Source organism: Bufo bufo, chromosome 1 (genome assembly GCF_905171765.1).
Source record: "Bufo bufo chromosome 1, aBufBuf1.1, whole genome shotgun sequence".
NCBI classification, from domain to species: domain Eukaryota; kingdom Metazoa; phylum Chordata; class Amphibia; order Anura; family Bufonidae; genus Bufo; species Bufo bufo.
In genome coordinates this window covers 242,022,411-242,043,211 of record NC_053389.1, presented here as the reverse complement: position 1 = coordinate 242,043,211, position 20,801 = coordinate 242,022,411, and the positions used below count along the sequence as shown (strand labels likewise).

Sequence of the window (20,801 nt, the reverse complement as noted above, 5' to 3'; positions counted from 1 at the left end):
CAACCCATGTCCTCAGCTCTATACCCAAAATCCAGGTGACAGGTTCCCTTAAAGGTGATGTGTTTGTCCATTCCAGAACATGTTCAATAAAATCACTTCTGTCTTCACCCAGCCCGCTCCCTTTGCACATTAGAATTATTGACCATACTTTCAGCATATGTGCAACACATGCCTCTTCACAAATGAAGTGCTCTGTCCTTCAGTCCATGCGACTGTCATGAAATCTATGACAACTCATAGTTGGTGTAGAGTTCATCCATCATTTACACCAGTATAAGCCATCAATATCAGACTGGCAGTGGTCATCACCTTGAGAAGTTAGCACAGGAGCTACCATACACACTCTGTACCCTGTAGTGGATGGAGCTGGTAACAACATTCACTTCAGTGGGAACAGGGTGCAGTTACCAGCTCTGTCCGCTACTCAATAGACAGATCTGTGTAGTTCCAGCACTGGAGCTACAAGATAAAAGTTGATTAGCTGGGATGTGAGGTATCCAACACCAGCCAGTCTGATATTGACGGCCTACCCTAAGCATAGGCTATTAATATAAAAATCCTGAACAATCCCTTTAAGCTTTCACTCATGTTGATGCAGACCTAAAGTGTAGTGCGCTTCTGCAATGCTTTATGCTCAGTGTCAACTTAGTGATTAGATGGACCTAAATAGGTTACATATTTTCTAAACAAGAAAAGTCCATAGTAAATGATCTGTACTTTTTATTAATTTACTACTATGTAACATATTGTGGCTTCCCATGAAGAATAATCTGATGTAAGGTCCACGGCTTCTTGCATAAAAAATGTGCCCATATTCTTTTAATATTCATCATGGAAGGGGTACTTTGGATGATCCTGCCATCTGCAGAATATAAAAGACTCATTAGAAACCAAATTGCCAAGGGTTGATATATACATGCAACTTCTTTTGGAAAACAGTAAACTACTTCCTGACTAACCTATCCAGAGGTTAGTCTAGAAAATGAATGGTGGGTATTAACTTTTAATAAAGATGTAATACATTTGACAGAGCTATCAATTGATTTTTTATTTTATTTTTTTCAGTGAGCTGGACTGCAGGGGTTATTTAAGAAGCACTCAATCCCTCGGCTCAGTCACTCGCAGGACACCAGTGTTTAAAAACGAATGCAAAACACATAATTAGAATAATGGATGTCAACTAAAGCCGTATTTTATTCTCTGGGAACTCAAAAAGTGAACCAAAGACTGCCAAGCTAATCAAGGGCAGATTTTCACTTGATCTCCATCTTTGGCAAGATAATGTCCCAATGCATCAAATCACTGCCATCTATCACCTCACCAATAACCATGTATGTAACCCATACGTATATTTACAGCATATGTACAGTGTACATATGTTAATAGGGGGTAAGGTGGAAATCTGATCTCCTGGTGAATGGGTATAGATATGGGAAGCTCAATGAGGTACTGTAACTAAATCTGCTTTACCTGCTTCAATTTAATGATTTTCTATGAAACTTACTCGGGAGTACTTGAATAACGCATATTTTTGTTTATTCCATCCAGAGTCTTCATTTCTTCATCGCTTAACAGGAAGTCAAAGACCTGAAATATGTGTAGAATTTATTGTATTGACAGTCTAAACAAGCAGGGCTGTAGTGTAAAGCATGGGGGCAGAGCTTCTGAAGAAGAATAAGGTACATATCCAACAATGTAGCTAAGCTGGAGTCACAGATCACAGCTGTGCCTCCTGAAGCAGAGCAACCAGATAGGCTGCTACAGTATGTCTACAGCATTTATAACCTCTTCAAGGGTCATGAATTTCTTCCTTTTTCTGGAGGTCCTTGTTTTTGAGTGTCACAATGAAGGCAGATGTCCACTCACCTGAAAGTTCTGCTTGATCCTGGCTGGGGTGAAGCTCTTTGCTAGGACAACAATGCCCCTCTGCAGCAGGTATCTCATTGCCACTTGGGCAGGGGTCCGGCCAAGCTTTTCAGCTACGGCATTTAGCACTGGATCTTCTAATAGAACTGGAGAATTCTGGTCTATCCTGTGAGACATTATATGATTATGTGGTGGCATAGTTATTCTCATAACAAAACTTTGGCTTCCTATTATTGGCTTTTTGGAACAGGGAATGGGCACATTTCTGTATGGGGAAATATAATGTGCAGTATTACCTTATGGTCATTGACCAGTGCAAAGTTGTCTGGAGGCGCTATAAATTAGGACTATTGATTAGCGAAATTTAGCAGCTTTGTCGAACTTTGTCAAGAAATTTGATTCATAACAAATTACTTTGTCATAAATCGCCTTTCATTGTATGGAGAGGGCTCGTTGTCCCCGTCACTTAATGCCTCAGATGCCACATGGAATGCTGATCATGGCATTTGAGACCTACAGTATATTCAGGTGCTCAGGGGGTTAATAAAAAATACATTATACTCCCCTCATCCACTTGATCACAGAGACGCCATTCTCTCCCATCTAGATTGAAGATGACCCGCTAGAGGACCTGCATGGTAACATCTTCACGCAGGTCCTTTGGCAGGTTTTCTTCAATCAAGATGGGAGCAGACGGCCTCTCTGTAATCAAGTGGATGAGGTGAGTATCATTTTCAGCCACCATTGTAGGAAAAATGTATTCACTACCACGAAGTAGGAAGAAATTCGGCTTTGCAGCAATCCATCAGGATGCTCTACATCCTACCATGTCTCATCCCTGCTTGAGCCCAATACGCTGTACGCCACCAGCACAATACCATGTGACTTGAGGAACTCCAGAAGTTTACTTTGATTTAGGTAAATGTGACATTCCACCTTAAAAAAAAGAAAATTACAGGTTAAGATGATTCAGAAACAACTAAATTTACAATCTTAGCCCCATAACCTTACCATCACCCCTAATCCTAAACTTAACCTTGAGTCACGAGAATCATTGTAGAAACAGGCTGACCTGTGACATGTGCTAGAAGTCATCCCCATCTGTGGCGTTATTTCTGAGAAAACTGAACTTTTAATATATGCAAAAAAGCATGTAGGACCAACATGGACTTTGATATTACTCCTAGAAGTTCCATTTTCTGCGCTGCTGCAGGCTCCCTGGACTTTGGCGGGTACATGGCAAAGGAGCAAGCCTAGAAGAATTCAGGGCCAGGCGTGACAGCAGCAGGGAGAACAGAGCCTCTAGGAGTAATAGCAACGCCCCTGTTGCTCCTAGAGGCTGATTTGCATATATTAAAAGTTCAGTTTCTCAGAAATAAAGCCACAGATGGACATGAGACCAATACTGCTAGCTTCTGCTAACCTGCCCAGGTTTCACTACGATGACTCTGGTGTCAGAAGTCCTTTAAAGGGGTTTTTCAGTCCTGCACCCATTTTTTCATTTGGCTTACATGTGTCCCCTGCTGTCTCCATCACCAAGGCTCTGCTCATTGATCCTTCCAGTCCTTGACCTGTAAAGTTCTAACTTCTGACCATGCTCCACTGCAGCCATTTACTGGCCTCAGATATATCCCCATGTGGCAATCACTGGCTTTAGCAGTTATTGGCTGTGTGGGCCTTCCATAGGATTTGAAGCTGTATTGAGCTCATACTGGGAGTGCATAGCAGCGGGGTGTCGGTGGGTAATAATTCAATTAAGAATTATTAATTATGGTCATAAAAATTATTAATCATAAAAAAATTAAATTTATAAAATTTGTCATAAATTCTTAAAATCATGACCTGGTGAATTGTAGACAACCTAATTGATACAATTCACATCTGAGTCCGACTATTTCCTCAGATAAATAAGTTCTTTTTGACGTGAGATGACGTTAATGATAAAATGTAGTTCTACATTATACAATAATACACAGGTATTATAAAAATATGCAGATTTATTGATTACAAGGTTATAAACATATATAAGTAAATAAACACAATGATACATGCAAATGAATATATATAGCGTTAATATAAAGCATTACAAGCTTAACAATACATGTGAGTGGAAATAACTTGTCACATTATAACCAAGCTATTATTAGGTTAGGATATCAAAGTAGGAACATAAGTTATATATATTACTTCTGTTCAGAGAAAACCTCATGATATCAAGATGGGCATGTCTAATCCTAGACATCAATATAGAATGCTAAATACATTCTGCCCCCCTAACCAACTACACATCACATGACTTCAGGCATGGGCAAATCCATCCAAGGATATAACTTAGAAGAAATAACTGTATCCTTCCACCCCATCCTGGACTATTTTCAATATATATAACTTTGGTAAGACTATTAAGACAAATAACAGGGATCTAGGATCTTAAATGGAAAGGATTTGACGTCTTTCCCGTGGGAATCCATCACTTAGCTTAGCGAAGAATGTTCTATCAATATATATATATATAAGCAATCATTTAATGCTTTGCTAGATTATGAGTCTAGATTCTTCTGCAGGTAGAATGAAGCCTCACAATATCCTAAAACTACATCTCAATATGGAGATGATCAATTAATTTAATCATTTATTTATTCGCCAATCTAGATGGTATAATTTCACCCACACTATCAAATTAGTCTTAATAAAATGAAATATCATTTTCTGTGTCTCTTACCAAGTCCTAGTAGGAATCTCACTTCTGCTCCTAGGAAAGCTGGGTGGTCCATCATAGTGCATCTCACCATGACTTTCATCTTGATAGACCTCAACTTCTTCTCTCCTCTCTTTCTCCTTCTCTTTTTTCACTTTCACCATCTGTGTATGGCTTATGATCACAAACTTATCAGTTAGACACACCTTCCTAGTTTGGAGCTTTCCAATCATTGTTGGATGGGCGTGACCATTGATAAAAATGTGACATCATAACCTTACCCAGAATGCACTTTTGCTACTGTTGTAATGTCACCTACTGATACCTAGGTGGCACTGCTGTATAAGCTATCTGCATCATAGTATAAAGGGTTAACTTATGTAGGTCTGAATATACATTTTGACCTTAGAAGCTTTAATTCAAAGCTATAGGGATTAATTCTGACACTCGTAGCAATTAGAGACAGACCTCTAGGCGTCTCTCTGAAGGTTTCTCACATTTAATTTATGGATCGTAAATGGCTTGTTTTCTCACAGAGATATCAGTACCTCCTCTGTCATACCAAAGATGTGATTAATTCTTACAAAACACACATCTTCACAGACACTCTTCTAATGAGAAATATATACAATATACTGGATACATGTTGTCTTCGTAACATATAACAATATAATATAAACAAATATATATATGTCCTACTGATTGTCTTATGCTAAGGACTAACTAAGGCTCAATAAATGAATACATACATATTATATATTTTGCTTCATTAATAAATGCCTAATTGTATAGGTAATTATCACCAGCTGCACAGAGCTTATCTTTATCGCCCGTCATAAATTTAAAAGTAAACAAGGACAGGCATTCTTCTCAGACTGGTATATTCATGAGAAGAATAACATTAAGCTTTGTGTGACCTTAATTTGGCCTACTCAAGACATACAAAATTGTAACTATAGTCGAGCATGGCTCTTAAAGGCAATGAAAATCCATCTTGACAATAATGAATTGGATATGAATGTATTTACCTATGAAAAGGCACAACAAATCCCCCCTTTTCAGCATATTCAATTTCGTTATTAGAAGGTTGAATAGGCTGAAATGCAATAAAGGGCTAAATGCTCCAAATCATTATGGATTGGGGAACACAAGTTTTACCTTGGAATAAATTTATCCCAACTTTGTGTGTACTTTTACGACACAAGTCTAACGCACAAACTTTATGATTAGTTTAACTACAAGTATGTTATGTTTCTTGTATTAGTGATAAACATGCCGGTTTATAGAACGCATATTATACAATTGTTTTGTTCTTTTTTTCTTTTATGACCACTGTAGAGAGAAAGACGTTTCGGTCATTTTCTGGACTTTCTGGAAACGTGTCTCTAGTTAAGATCTTTCTTTGGTCCTCTAACTTAATAACGTTGCTGCTAAAATGAAAAACTGGAAGTAATAGCTTCCTGGCTTGTCGGCAACTTGGCAACTCGAATTAGCGAGCGGTGCTTGGCATCATATCTTCATGTCTGCGATCTCAAATACTTTGTCATGTTGCACTGGTGTGATGTACTTTTGCAGCGGCTGTCGAATCTCCTGGGGCTCTGCCCACTTGTCCCTCCTGGATACATCTTGGATACATCTGGGTTGGCTCCGACTGGACGTCTCTTGCGTCACGGATAGCCTTGACCTCAGGTTCTCTTGGTTCCGGATATAAAGACTTTTAGGATTCCGCCATCTGTCCTTCCATCAACACGTGATCCCATCTTGGGCCATCATCTAAACTTAAGAAAACAACAGACAGTATGAGTAACAACGCAGCAAAAACTTTATCAAACATATACCTGCCTATTTTAGGCCTTTGACTTATGCCATACTTTAGCCAGCAGCAAGTTGAGGACTTTTTGTTTTTGTTTTTTTTTAAAGAAAAACAAACTACAGGGTATCATGAATAGATATAACTATTCTTCCTCTGCTAGGCTAATGCAGCCTTAGGGTTTTGCCTTTTAGGCATAATAACCCAATCAATACTTTGAGACTACCTCGAAACAGAGTAATATATATGCGTCCATATATCTGCATGGAATACAGTGGACGACAAGTAGTCACAATTGATAGACAAACAAATGGTTAGTATAACTGTTCAGTATCTTTTCAGTCATACGATACCACCACCAATCATATGAAATTTATGATGTGTCCTCCATCTTCAAATTTTTGATTTTCAATCTCAGTTCATCTCTTGGCGTTTTTAGCACTGAAAGAAAAACTCTACACAAACATTATGTTAATGATCCGTTGGAAAAACAATTGATTAGTAATCAATATCATTTAATCATTTATTGACTTGTTATAATTATGAATTTAATGAAGCCAGTTTGCTTCGTTTACTGGACATTCCTATGTCAGCGAAGTATTAAACAACTTTTCCTTTACTCTTTATTTACTTCATGAGATAAAGAATTTACATTCAATGGAGTTGGAGAATCTTACTCTTCCTTTCCATTAGGCTGACTTAAGAAACAGCTCGCAGCGCAGCTCTGCGACCTCTGACCTTTTCACTGACATGTATCTAGACTTAAGGAATTACTCCTCACCCCTCCCTTAGGAGACTTTTTAAGGCAATTAGGTTAGTTAACAGAGCTATTTAAATACAGTTTTGCGCTTTTCACTATTAAAACAACTTAGCAGGTTTTAGATGCTCTGCTTAAAAATATATATATCACAAACAAATAAAACTAAAAAATCTGAAACGATTAATCAGAGATGATATAAAAACAATTCCCCCCCTTAGGGGATTATCATATCTGCGGCAATTTCAAATTGTACATTAGGATCCTATAAGAAAGCATGGTTACATTAGCATACATAGCAATTAACCTGTTTAAAACTATTCTCTTATAGATTCTATTTATCAATAACATTGGGTCAGACTTTATGTATAAAGTTCCTCTATTATCCTGTAACGCCCTGAGCTACTAAACTCAACCTCCCTGTATATGGGGGTAAATCTCCAACTATGGGAGTTAACTGGCCAGGAATTAATAGGAAGGTTCCTGAGTCAAACAAAGGACTAGAACCGGACCCTGTACCGCCTAGGCTAATGAGACCTACATCTGTTCCCTATCTTGGGACAATTTACTATTAATTTCTGGCGATACAAAAACATCAATTATGTTTAGCATAGACAAACAACTCCTGAGTTGATTTACATGTCATGCACTGGTTGCATTCGTGTAATAACACTTTACTGCAACAACTCATCTGCGTTCTGGTATGGGCTTAACCCCTTCAGTACCAGGACATTCATATTGACTGTATATACCACGCCCTTCTAAGGGTTGTAAACGTGATCGGGCTGTAACATTCTAATGCCAGCAACCATATACATGACAATTTATCATTAATATGTCATCTCATCAATCAATCTCGCTGGGGCCTCCATTTATGTCGGTGGGTAATAATTCAATTAAGAATTATTAATTATGGTCATAAAAATTATTAATCAATAAAAAAATTAAATTTATAAAATTTGTCATAAATTCTTAAAATCATGACCTGGTGAATTGTAGACAACCTAATTGATACAATTCACATCTGAGTCCGACTATTTCCTCAGATAAATAAGTTCTTTTTGACGTGAGATGACGTTAATGATAAAATGTAGTTCTACATATACAATAATACACAGGTATTATAAAATATGCAGATTTATTGATACAAGGTTATAAACATATATAAGTAAATAAACACAATGATACATGCAAATGAATATATATAGCGTTAATATAAAGCATTACAAGCTTAACAATACATGTGAGTGGAAATAACTTGTCACATTATAACCAAGCTATTATTAGGTTAGGATATCAAAGTAGGAACATAAGTTATATATATTACTTCTGTTCAGAGAAAACCTCATGATATCAAGATGGGCATGTCTAATCCTAGACATCAATATAGAATGCTAAATACATTCTGCCCCCCCTAACCAACTACACATCACATGACTTCAGGCCATGGGCAAATCCATCCAAGGATATAACTTAGAAGAAATAACTGTATCCTTCCACCCCATCCTGGACTATTTTCAATATATATACTTTGGTAAGACTATTAAGACAAATAACAGGGATCTAGGATCTTAAATGGAAAGGATTTGACGTACTTTCCCGTGGGAATCCATCACTTAGCTTAGCGAAGAATGTTCTATCAATATATATATATTAAGCAATCATTTAATGCTTTTGCTAGATATGAGTCTAGATTCTTCTGCAGGTAGAATGAAGCCTCACAATATCCTAAAACTACATCTCAATATGGAGATGATCAATTAATTAATCATTTATTTATTCGCCAATCTAGATGGTATAATTTCACCCACACTATTCAAATTAGTCTTAATAAAAGGAAATATCATTTTCTGTGTCTCTTACCAAGTCCTAGTAGGAATCTCACTTCTGCTCCTAGGAAAGCTGGGTGGTCCATCATAGTGCATCTCACCATGACTTTCATCTTGATAGACCTCAACTTCTTCTCTCCTCTCTTTCTCCTTCTCTTTTTTCACTTTCACCATCTGTGTATGCTTATGATCACAAACTTATCAGTTAGACACACCTTCCTAGTTTGGAGCTTTACAATCATTGTTGGATGGGCGTGACCATTGATAAAAATGTGACATCAAAACCTTACCCAGAATGCACTTTTGCTACTGTTGTAATGTCACCTACTGATACCTAGGTGGCACTGCTTGTATAAGCTATCTGCATCATAGTATAAAGGGTAACTTATGTAGGTCTGAATATACATTTTGACCTTAGAAGCTTTAATTCAAAGCTATAGGGATTAATTCTGACACTCGTAGCAATTAGAGACAGACCTCTAGGCGTCTCTCTGAAGGTTTCTCACATTTAATTTATGGATCGTAAATGGCTTGTTTTCTCACAGAGATATCAGTACCTCCTCTGTCATACCAAAGATGTGATTAATTCTTACAAAACACACATCTTCACAGACACTCTTCTAATGAGAAATATATACAATATACTGGATACATGTTGTCTTCGTAACATATAACAATATAATATAAACAAATATATATATGTCCTACTGATTGTCTTATGCTAAGGACTAACTAAGGCTCAATAAATGAATACATACATATTATATATTTTGCTTCATTAATAAATGCCTAATTGTATAGGTAATTATCACCAGCTGCACAGAGCTTATCTTTATTGCCCGTCATAAATTTAAAAGTAAACAAGGACAGGCATTCTTCTCAGACTGGTATATTCATGAGAAGAATAACATTAAGCTTTGTGTGACCTAATTTGGCCTACTCAAGACATACAAAATTGTAACTATAGTCGAGCATGGCTCTTAAAGGCAATGAAAATCCATCTTGACAATAATGAATTGGATATGAATGTATTTACCTATGAAAAGGCACAACAGGGGCATGGGACAGTGGTGTAACAGCAATGACAGAGGATATAAACTCCTCAAAATTTTATACAGTAAGATCCTAACTCTAATTAAAAAAAAAGTAAAATGTTTGGAGCTCTATATCAGAAAAACAAACTCCACCCGGTATACGTAAAATTTGATAAGTCACATCAGTTACCTGGTTGCAGACTGGGTTTGTACTTTAGTTCTGGATTGTTCAGGATTATCTCTAGTTGTCTCTTATTGAAATTGGAAACTCCTATGGATCGAACCAACCCGGCATCTTTACACTCCTCCAGAGCCTACAAAATGTGCAAGAATTAGTGGGCCATGCTACTGGTGTATGATGTAAATGTATGACCATGGAGTGAATAGCAGAAAGTATGCGAACAGTAAATATACTGAATACTGCACCTTCCAAGTGTCCCGAATGTCTGTGTTGTGATAAATTAATTTTCCATTTTCATCCTTGGGGAAAGGATCATCTCCTGGCTGAAATCACATTTACACAGAAATTATTGTCAACCAGAACTCCGTTTACTTTCCAGTATAATTCAAAGTTCAGTGTAGACTGTGAGAAAAATACTGCATACTGTCGAAGCATTAAACTGAATAAAACAGTAAGCTCATCAGCTCCACCTAGTGGTGACTGCAGTCCAGATTATTTTCATTTATATCTATGGCTACACTCAAATTGGAGCTCTATACCAGAAGAATAGCGCTCTAACTGCTATAACATTACTCAGCAATTCTGGACTTAAATATGTCACGATACTGAAAGGTGGACAATCATGGTAAAAAGCAATTGTGCAAAACAGACAACCAGGCTCCTGGCCATAGGGGCCCATGCCCCACAAATGCTGAAAGAGAAAACAGTAGCTCTAATCTGTTGATATGAAGGTACAGTCAGGCAGATTTAGAATTAAAAACTTTTTCATTAATATGGAAGATCTGAAAATCCAGCACTTCCGAAAACCCTCAACAATTATGATCCCATTAAGGTGAATTAAAGGAATTAATCAGTAGAGATATCCTATAAAACCATATATGTGGTAATCACACCAAGAAAACCAAAGTTGTCACATGTTGTGTGGTGCTAGTCTGTGGATATTGCCATGCATAGCTAATTTATTTGACGCCAAGGATAAACGACGGCATCTTTGACTGCTGAGAAGTACGGGGAGTATAAGGTTAATTAAGAAATAGCAGCTAGGAGGTAATGGTCCCACTCAGGACACGTGGGAACTGCAAAATTACTGTGAAACGGCATTATCATATTGCATGTCATTTTGTATTACAACACCTGTTGTGTCCCTGTTCATAGGCTGGTCTGGTGTCATTTATACATCCCACCACTAGATGGGGATAGCACTTAGGTCATATAAATACTTAGGTCAGGCCTAGTGAAAAGGAGAGAAGACATGGTAGTGAGAAAGGGAGAAGTAAAGTGGGAGAGTAAGGGCTCTTTCACACTTGCGTTCTTTTCTTCCAGCATAGAGTTCCGTCGTCGGGGCTCTATACCGGAAGAATCCTGATCAGTTTTATCCTAATGCATTCTGAATGGAGTAAAATCCGTTCAGGATGCATCAGGATGTCTTCAGTTCCGGAACGGAACGTTTTTTGGCCGGAGAAAATACCGCAGCATGCTGCGCTTTTTGCTCCGGCCAAAAATCCTGAAGACTTGCCGCAAGGCCGGATCCGGAATTAATGCCCATTGAAAGGCATTGATCCGGATCCGGCCTTAAGCTAAACGTCGTTTCGGCGCATTGCCGGATCCGACGTTTAGCTTTTTCTGAATGGTTACCATGGCTGCCGGGACGCTAAAGTCCTGGCAGCCATGGTAAAGTGTAGCGGGGAGCGGGGGACTAGCATACTTACCGTCCGTGCAGCTCTCGGGGCGCTCCATAGTGACGTCAGGGCGCCCCAAGCGCATGGATCACGTGATCGCATGGCACGTCATCCATGCGCATGGGGCGCTCTGACGTCCTTCTGGAGCGCCCCGGGAGCCGCACGGACTGTAAGTATACTGTTCCCCCGCTCCCCACTACTACTATGGCAGCCAGGACTTTAATAGCGTCCTGGCTGCCATAGTAACACTGAATGCATTTTGAAGACGCATCCGTCTTCAAATGCTTTCAGTACACTTGCGTTTTTCCGGATCCGGGGTGCAATTCCGGCAAGTGGAGTACACGCCGGATCCGGACAACGCAAGTGTGAAAGAGGCCTTAGTGAAGAACAGAGTCAGTGGTTAAGCTGAGGCTACACACCACGGAGTAGTGGGTGAAGCCAGCTGCAGAAATGAGGTAGAGCCAAGGTATGAGGCGCAGGAGAGCGTTTTCCTTCTGTGATCCTCTTAGTTCCTACATCCTACAACCAGAGGATAGCGTTTTCGTCCCTGGAAGAAGAAAGCCAAGCTAAAGAGAGACATCGGTGATAACAGCCATTACTTAAGGCTTAATGGGCACCTTTGCACATGGTGGAGGACAATCTAGCTACAGGCAGCCTCACCATACATTGAAGAATATAGATTAGCTACCTGTTTAAGGGCTTGGAAGAAACATAAGTAATAGGACTAAGCATACCAATAAGCATTACAGGCAACCTCACCAAATTACTCTGGTTTACAAGGGACCTGAAGCAAAGTCACCTATTAGAAATACTTATACAGAACCACAAGCTAAGTGAAACCCCAGCCAAACCTATCAACAGTGGATCAACAGAATTCCTCTAAATTGCAAAAGACTGTATTCTGTCTGGATGTATATGCTGCAACTGGAACCAACATCAGTAAAAGTTGTGAGTTGTATCCTACCACTGTCTACTTCATTCTTACCACTGGTTGTACCACCATTAACGGTACTGGCGTCACGACAAATAACACCAAGGGACCCAGCCGCCACAAGCACCCTAAACACCACTGCCATCCAGGGCACCTCAATCTCCATCTAGGCTGGTGCTTCCCTACCACAGAGCTGTCTTCCTCAACACTGTGCTGCCAGCCCAGGGAGGCTTTCTGCTAACCGTGAGTAAACCGATGAACTGTGTTATTATTTGGCCCCTCATCGGCCCACCGTGCACCTCATGTGTTGCCCCTGTGGTTCTGGCTGGCTGCACCTGTATCTATGGTGGAAGACAGGGTCAGCTGTATAACCCCCCCCCCCCCCCCAGTATTCTCCCTTAGCTATGATTGGCCGCAGTTAGTTGGTTTTGGCCAGTGTTATTAAAAGGGCCATAGCCTTTTGCCCTGCCTCTTTCTCCGGCACCTGAAGCAGCTTTACAGCTACGCAAGTATGTCCACGCAAGTATGTCCCCCCTCCCTTACCTGTGCATTCGCAGGGCAGAAATAGACGGGGGAGAGCAACAGCTAGAGCACCTGCAGGACAAGCCTCAGCGCTTTCGGCTGTGCGTCTCGTAGCCACGCCCCCCCGTCCCTGCAGTTGCCGCAGCTGTACAGGAGAAGCGCGAACTCCTTCACAGCGCACAACTGCTCTCTACAGCCAGCATGGATAATCACCCTAGTGAACACTCCTCTGCTGAGGAGATCAGTTAAGTAGTGCTCCCTTCTTCTATAGGGCTGCTGCCCAACCCCCCACCTATAGTGCCTGTGCAGCATACGGGTAGGTTACCCGACACTGCTATATCATAACGTGTATTTCCCTTTAAGAAAGTTAGGCCTGCAGCAGGCAATTCATATTTCAGCCAGCAGAGGGAGCCCCCTGGTTAGTATAAATAGGCTAGGGCCTAGCCTAGGAAGAGAGTTCAGAAGTTTCCAGAGTCAGTGCTGGGAGAGACAGAGGCAAGTCCAGGAAAGCAAGAGGTACTAAAGACAACAGAGGAGGTACTTGATAATTATAAAACCAAGGATATAAGCCAGAGCTAGGGTATTGGGCCTTGGAGAAGAGTTTCTATGTTCCAGGATCAGTCGGGAATAGAGTGCAAGCCGCCTGTACTGCAAGTCCTGTGTTTAACACTCTGAAGTCACCTTGCTATATATATTGCCTGCATCAAATGCAACCAACTGTCTGCAAAGGAACTGCGCTTCCATCTATGTCCATGCATGATGACTACTAAAGTTTGAGTACTGTTTTAACATCATGTGGTTCCTCAGTTATTCCTGCTATCAGCAAACGGCGTGCCACCGTTTAATTGGCACTGGCGTCACGAACATTACTTATCCTCACCTGCCCTTGCAGAGAGTCAGCTGTCTCAGGTTAGTGTCACAATTGCACTACAACACCCAGGAACATTTCTACACCTAACTTGAGTACGCTGCACCTCTCTTTTGGCGTCACGAACAGGATACGCACGCTTTCCAGTGCAAGAAGCGTGAACTTTGTGCCTTATACAGTTGCCCTGTGACCAAAGTGACATATTGCCTGTTTTATTAAAGTGGACTTTGTGGACTGAAAAACATACCAAAAGTGTCCCTAAAACCTTCAAAAAGCGCTGTGCAGTGTTGCGCTATCAAGAGGAAAGAAATCGCCACATCGGAGTGTGGTTTTATGGACTTTTTACCATCCTGCTTGCTGTCAGTGAATAGACAGCGTTTCTTGCTAAAAGATGGCCACCGGCCGCCTGGAGTAAAGTTTCCCGCGCTGCTGAGGACCTTCGTGGGCGGATCCCTTCAAAGACACAGAAAATCCCGCCCCTCGTCATCATCGCACCGCCGCGGCCCGGTTTCTTCTACGTCATCGCGTACTCAGGACGTCCGGAATCTCTCGAGACTTGGCCTGCGCAACTTGTAACCGGAGGGAAGGGGATTGTTCCGGCCCCTTTAGTCGCCAGCGGCCACATCGTAATAAGCTAACATGTCAGAACCGGGAGTTCCCGAGCAGCCGGCCCCGGGAGAGCTTGCGGCTCCTAATCATCCTATAGCCCCCAGCATGATGCCCTTTACCATGCCTTACTATTTCGGGGCCCCATGGTGTCCCCGCTATAAAGGAGAGACCCATACCCTAAGAGACTTTAAAGAAAAGTTGCTGGCATTATTCAAACTGTACCCCATAAATGCCGATCAGCAAATGGAAATCCTGCTAGCGCAACTGGAGGGAGCTGCCCGCAGGGAGGTATTATCCTGGCCTGCTACTGAGCGGAGTACTCTAGAACAGATATTCACCCGCCTCAGGGCCACTTTTGAAACCAGGACTGCCTCAGAGATAAAGATGCACTTCTTTGGCAAGAAACAGAAGCCCGGTGAGTCCCTCCGTGACTATGCCCTATCACTTCAGGAGGCTTTAAGGGCTGTAATTCAGATAGATCCCAGAGAGGCTGATAATCAGGACCAGACCTTGAGGGAACAATTTATCAACGGGGTGTCTAGTGAGCAAATAAGGACCCAAATAAAGATGCTGTCCGCCCAGCACCCTAACAGTACCTTTCTGGACTTTAAAGAACTGGCTATAAAAATTCTGGGGTCAGCAGTATCTCCGGAGTTGAGCACCCTACCTGAGTCACCAGCCTGCAGGCCAAAACCGCTTATCACTAACCAAGCTCAGGCCGGTCAAGCTGTTCAAGCTTCAGCTACCGATACTATCGCCATGCTGACAGAGCAAGTAAATCACCTCACTAAAAGTCTAGAGAGAGTGTGCAGAAAAATAGAGGAATGGGAAAAACCCATAATGTCAGAAGAAGAGTTCCTGTCACCTCTTAGGCCGTTCCCACCTCCATACCAAGAGACTCACCCCAGGGATCCTGGGAGGCGTAATAGAAGTCGCAAGAGGCCCGTGTGTACATACTGCAAAAAGCTGGGACACACAGAATCCACGTGCTGGCAGTTAAACGGGCAACCCCTGAGGCTGAGGACCACCCCTCGGGAGGTAGAACACTAGGTCCAGAGGATACTGGGTCTCAGGTCACTACCATTCAGCTGCCTGCATTTGAAAAGTTCTGGGACACCGACCAATTAACCCAGCCGCCTGAATCCTGGGTAGAGATTATCGCCAGCAATGGCAAACCAGTAAAGATTCACGGATACTGGGAACCCACCCTGCAGGTGGGAGAAGTAACCTTGCCTCAACAGGGGGTGATAGTAGTACAGGCCGGCGACAGAGGAGGACATCCTGTCATTCTAGGCACCAATGTCTTCAAAAACTGTTATTCAGAAATACTTGCCGTATTACATCAGACTTTGCCCACTGCTTCCTCTGCATCCAAGAGGGTAATTCAAAAGACTATTACTGTGTTAAGTGCCCAGCAGAGGTTTGCTAATGGGAAAGGAGAAATTTGTACTGCCAGGATTAGTGATATTAAGCCTGTGACTTTGCCTCCTAATTCTCAAACTCTTTTATGGTGTCGTGCTGTCCTGGGAGTCCAAGGCCGAGATTATCCAGCCCTGGTGGAACCAATCCAGATGGAGGATTACCCTTATGTGAGAGCTGCCAAGTGCCTGGTGAACGTCTCCCAAGGTAAAGTACCTGTCCGTCTGATTAACCTGAGTGATCACCCTGTTGCGCTTACTAAGCATTGCCGTGTTGCCCAGCTGTCCCAGGTGTCCTTCCAAGACATCATTCGTCTTCCAGTGACAGAAAAGCCGCCAGCAGCAGTCAGTGGATGTTCGCCGGTGACCCAGCCACAGGTGCCCTGGTGGGAAGAGCTCCATGTCGGGGACGAGACTACCCCCCAACAACAACAAGAAGGGATTCTACAGCTTGTCAAAGAGCACCACCAGGCCTTCAGTAAACATGCTACTGATTATGGAGAGGTTAGTGCCATACAACACACCATACCTACTGGCTCTCATCCTCCTATCAAGGAGAGATACAGACCCTTACCGCCTACTTCATATCAGACTGTAAAAGAAATGATCCAAGAGATGAAAGACTCTAATGTAATCCGGGACAGTCGTAGACCGTGGGCGGCACCCCTGGTCCTTGTAAAGAAGAAGGATGGTGGTATCCGTTTCTGTGTGGATTATAGGAAAATTAATCAAATAACCCACAAAGATGCATACCCACTGCCCCGCATTGAGGAGTCACTAACTGCTCTGGGCTCCTCTGCCTATTTCTCCACATTGGACTTGACCAGTGGCTACTGGCAAGTACCCATGGCCCCTGCAGATAGGGAAAAGACTGCTTTCACCACTCCCATGGGCCTGTTGGAATTCAATTGTATGCCGTTCGGGTTATGTAATGCCCCAGGAACTTTCCAGAGACTAATGGAGCGGTGTTTGGGTCACAAAAACTTCGAAACAGTGCTGCTGTATCTAGATGACGTCATTGTGTACTCAAAAACATATGAAGACCATCTGAAACATTTGGCAGAAGTATTTGAAATCCTTATCAAATATGGCTTGAAGGTAAAGCCATCCAAGTGTCACTTGCTCAAACCTGCAGTAAAATACCTGGGGCATGTGGTAAGCGGAGAGGGCGTGCAACCTGACCCTGATAAGCTAGCGGCTGTCCGTAATTGGCCGGTTCCTACTACCGTCAAGGAAGTGAGGGGTTTCCTTGGTTTTGCAGGCTACTATAGACGTTTTATCCCCCATTTTGCTCAAATAGCTGATCCTATCCAGGAACTCCTGAGGGGGCAACCCAAGAAAAGTCCTAGAACTCCTGTGCCCATTGAGTGGAATGAGGAAAGAGAGATAGCGTTCCAAGTGTTAAAAAAGAAACTGACCGAGCCTCCTGTGTTAGGTTATCCAGATTATAGCAAGCCTTTCCATCTTTATACCGATGCTAGCAAGCGAGGCCTGGGAGCTGTGTTAGCCCAAATCCAAGAGGGAAAAGAGAGAGTGATAGCATATGCAAGCCGCTCCCTGAAAGGAGCTGAGAAAAATGACCAGAATTATAGTTCCTTCAAACTAGAGTTCCTGGCATTAGTGTGGGCAGTGACGGAAAAATTCAAAGATTATCTAGCCGCCACCCCGTTCATTGCATTCACTGACAATAACCCTCTGGCACATCTAAATACAGCTAAATTAGGGGCCTTGGAGCAGAGATGGGCCTCTCGCCTCGCCAACTATGATTTCTCTGTAAAATATCGTGCTGGACGTACTAATGATAATGCTGATGCTTTATCCAGGCTTCCCACAGAGACAGCTCCTGATGATGTGCGAGATGCTTGGGAAGATGTAGAGATGCCGGCTTTCTATAACAAATTTGCTTAACAGGATCAGGCTCGAGCTACCAATGACAGAGCTGCAGTTCCTTCACCCTCCAGTAGGCCTGATCCTAAAGAAGAAAGGTGGGTGAAACTACAGTCTGAAAGTAGAGTGCTGGGTGAGTTGTTGGACTTCATTACTAGTGGCAGAGCCCCTGAGAGGATTCGTCGTAAGAGTGCAGATCCTGAGCTCATCAAACTGTGGAGACAGCGCCATCAACTCTTCATACAAAAGGGCCTATTGCTACGGAGAAGCCTAGACCCAGTGTCCAACGAGAGAGTGCACCAGATTCTCATACCCCGACGAGATGCAGGTATGGTGTTGGAGATGTACCACAATCAATCCGGTCACTTCTGGGTCCAAAAGACTGAGGCTACTATCCGCCAGCGGTTTTACTGGGTGGGCATGAGAGAAGACATTGATAAGTGGTGTCGGGAGTGTGTAGCCTGTGCCTTAAAACGAAGTGAGCACCATGATCAGAGGGCACCACTGAGACCCATTGTAAGTACTCGTCCTCTTGAACTTGTCGCCATCGACCATGTGAAACTGGAGCCTAGTCGCTCAGGGTATACTTATGCCATGACTGTTATTGACCATTTCACTAAGTTTGTTGTAGCGGTGCCTGTGAGAGACCAGACAGCCAAGACTACAGCCGAACTGTTCTGGAAGCACTTCCTCCTGCCCTACGGATGTCCAGAAAAGATCCTCACCGATCAAGGACCTACTTTTGAGTCCCATCTGTTCCATGAACTGTGCCGCTTACACAACTGTAAGAAGATCCGGACAACGGCCTACCATCCTCAAGGTAATGGATTATGTGAAAAAATGAATCAGACCTTGATAGAGATGCTGAGGGCCGTGCCTCCTGAAACCAGAGGAGATTGGCCTAATCTGTTGCCACAGCTTATGTTCACATACAATCATACCATACATTGTTCCACCGGGTATACCCCCTTTTATTTGATGTTTGGGCGCCAAGGGACATTGCCTGCTGATCATTCATTGGACATACACGTACCTGATTGCATTAACCCATTACCTAACACCGACTGGGTTGCTGAACATCAAAGGCGATTGAATACAGCCAAAGCCATTGTTCAGGAACGTATGGACTATGCTAGGGACCGACAGCAGAAAGACTATGATCAAGCAGCCCATGCAGAACCCTTGACAATAGGGGCTGTGGTATGGTTAAAAAATAACCGTCGTACAAGTAAACTGGACAGTAAATGGGAACAAAGTCCCTATGTTGTCACTGCAATCCCAAATGTTGGGACTCATACTTATGAGATCACCCGGGAAGGCAAGGGATCCCAAATTGTACACAGAAACCGGTTAAAACTCTGCCTGACACCAGAACCCAGTGCCGAGAGTTCTAGATCTGAACCCCCTGTGTCAGAGTCATCAATACAGCCCGAGGATCCTATGCAGGCTGTCAGTAATCTAAGGTATGACGCTGATCCCATGCATTGGCTTCTGACACCATGGTTGAACTTGCTGGTGCCTGCTCCGGCACCTACTGTATCTTCACCTCCAGAAGAGCCGGTTCAAGATGCCCCGGATCCAGTTTCCCCTCTAGTGGATCTAGTTGTTCCTGTTGTTCCTGACCAAGGTCTCACTGATGGAGACCCTCCTGTTGCTCCTCTCTCTAATACCTCGTTGCTAAGGGAGGAGGAGACCCCTGTGTTGAGAAGGTCTACCCGGATGACCAGGGGACGTCCGCCAGTCCGTTTAGGAGACTTTGACTATGCTGGTGGTGTCTCCTCTCGAGCAGTTGCTACTGGTAATACTTTACTTGACATTTGTGCGCAAGAATGGACTCCTCCACGTGAGCCCTTGCCTGTGATACACCCACAGGAGACCCCTGGGTAGTTCTGTTATTATACTGCCACCAAAGAAAATGGACTAACCTGGTTCACCCTAAGTCCGCTGTGCCAGGTCAGCGGCCGTGCCTAAGAAGCAAGAAGACGCCCCTTTCCCTTGTGTCATTTGTTCATGGAGTTACAAATGTTAAATAATTATTTATCCTATTTATGATGTAATGCTTAAATTATGTACCATTTTATGCCGGTTCAGGAAGGTGTGTGAGTACGAGGCCTTACTCACGTTAAAGTCTGGGGGTGTGCAGCATACGGGTAGGTTACCCGACACTGCTATATCATAACGTGTATTTCCCTTTAAGAAAGTTAGGCCTGCAGCAGGCAATTCATATTTCAGCCAGCAGAGGGAGCCCCCTGGTTAGTATAAATAGGCTAGGGCCTAGCCTAGGAAGAGAGTTCAGAAGTTTCCAGAGTCAGTGCTGGGAGAGACAGAGGCAAGTCCAGGAAAGCAAGAGGTACTAAAGACAACAGAGGAGGTACTTGATAATTATAAAACCAAGGATATAAGCCAGAGCTAGGGTATTGGGCCTTGGAGAAGAGTTTCTATGTTCCAGGATCAGTCGGGAATAGAGTGCAAGCCGCCTGTACTGCAAGTCCTGTGTTTAACACTCTGAAGTCACCTTGCTATATATATTGCCTGCATCAAATGTACTGCAACCAACTGTCTGCAAAGGAACTGCGCTTCCATCTATGTCCATGCATGATGACTCTAAAGTTTGAGTACTGTTTTAACATCACGTGGTTCCTCAGTTATTCCTGCTATCAGCAAACGGCGTGCCACCGTTTAATTGGCACTGGCGTCACGAACATTACTTAT

General features: G+C 42.7%; 1 pseudogene; it reads right to left on the bottom strand.

Moving 5' to 3' along the window:
• Positions 1–709: 709 nt before the first annotated feature.
• Positions 710–20,801, bottom strand: part of LOC121005309 — a 58,669-nt pseudogene continuing 38,577 nt past the window's right edge.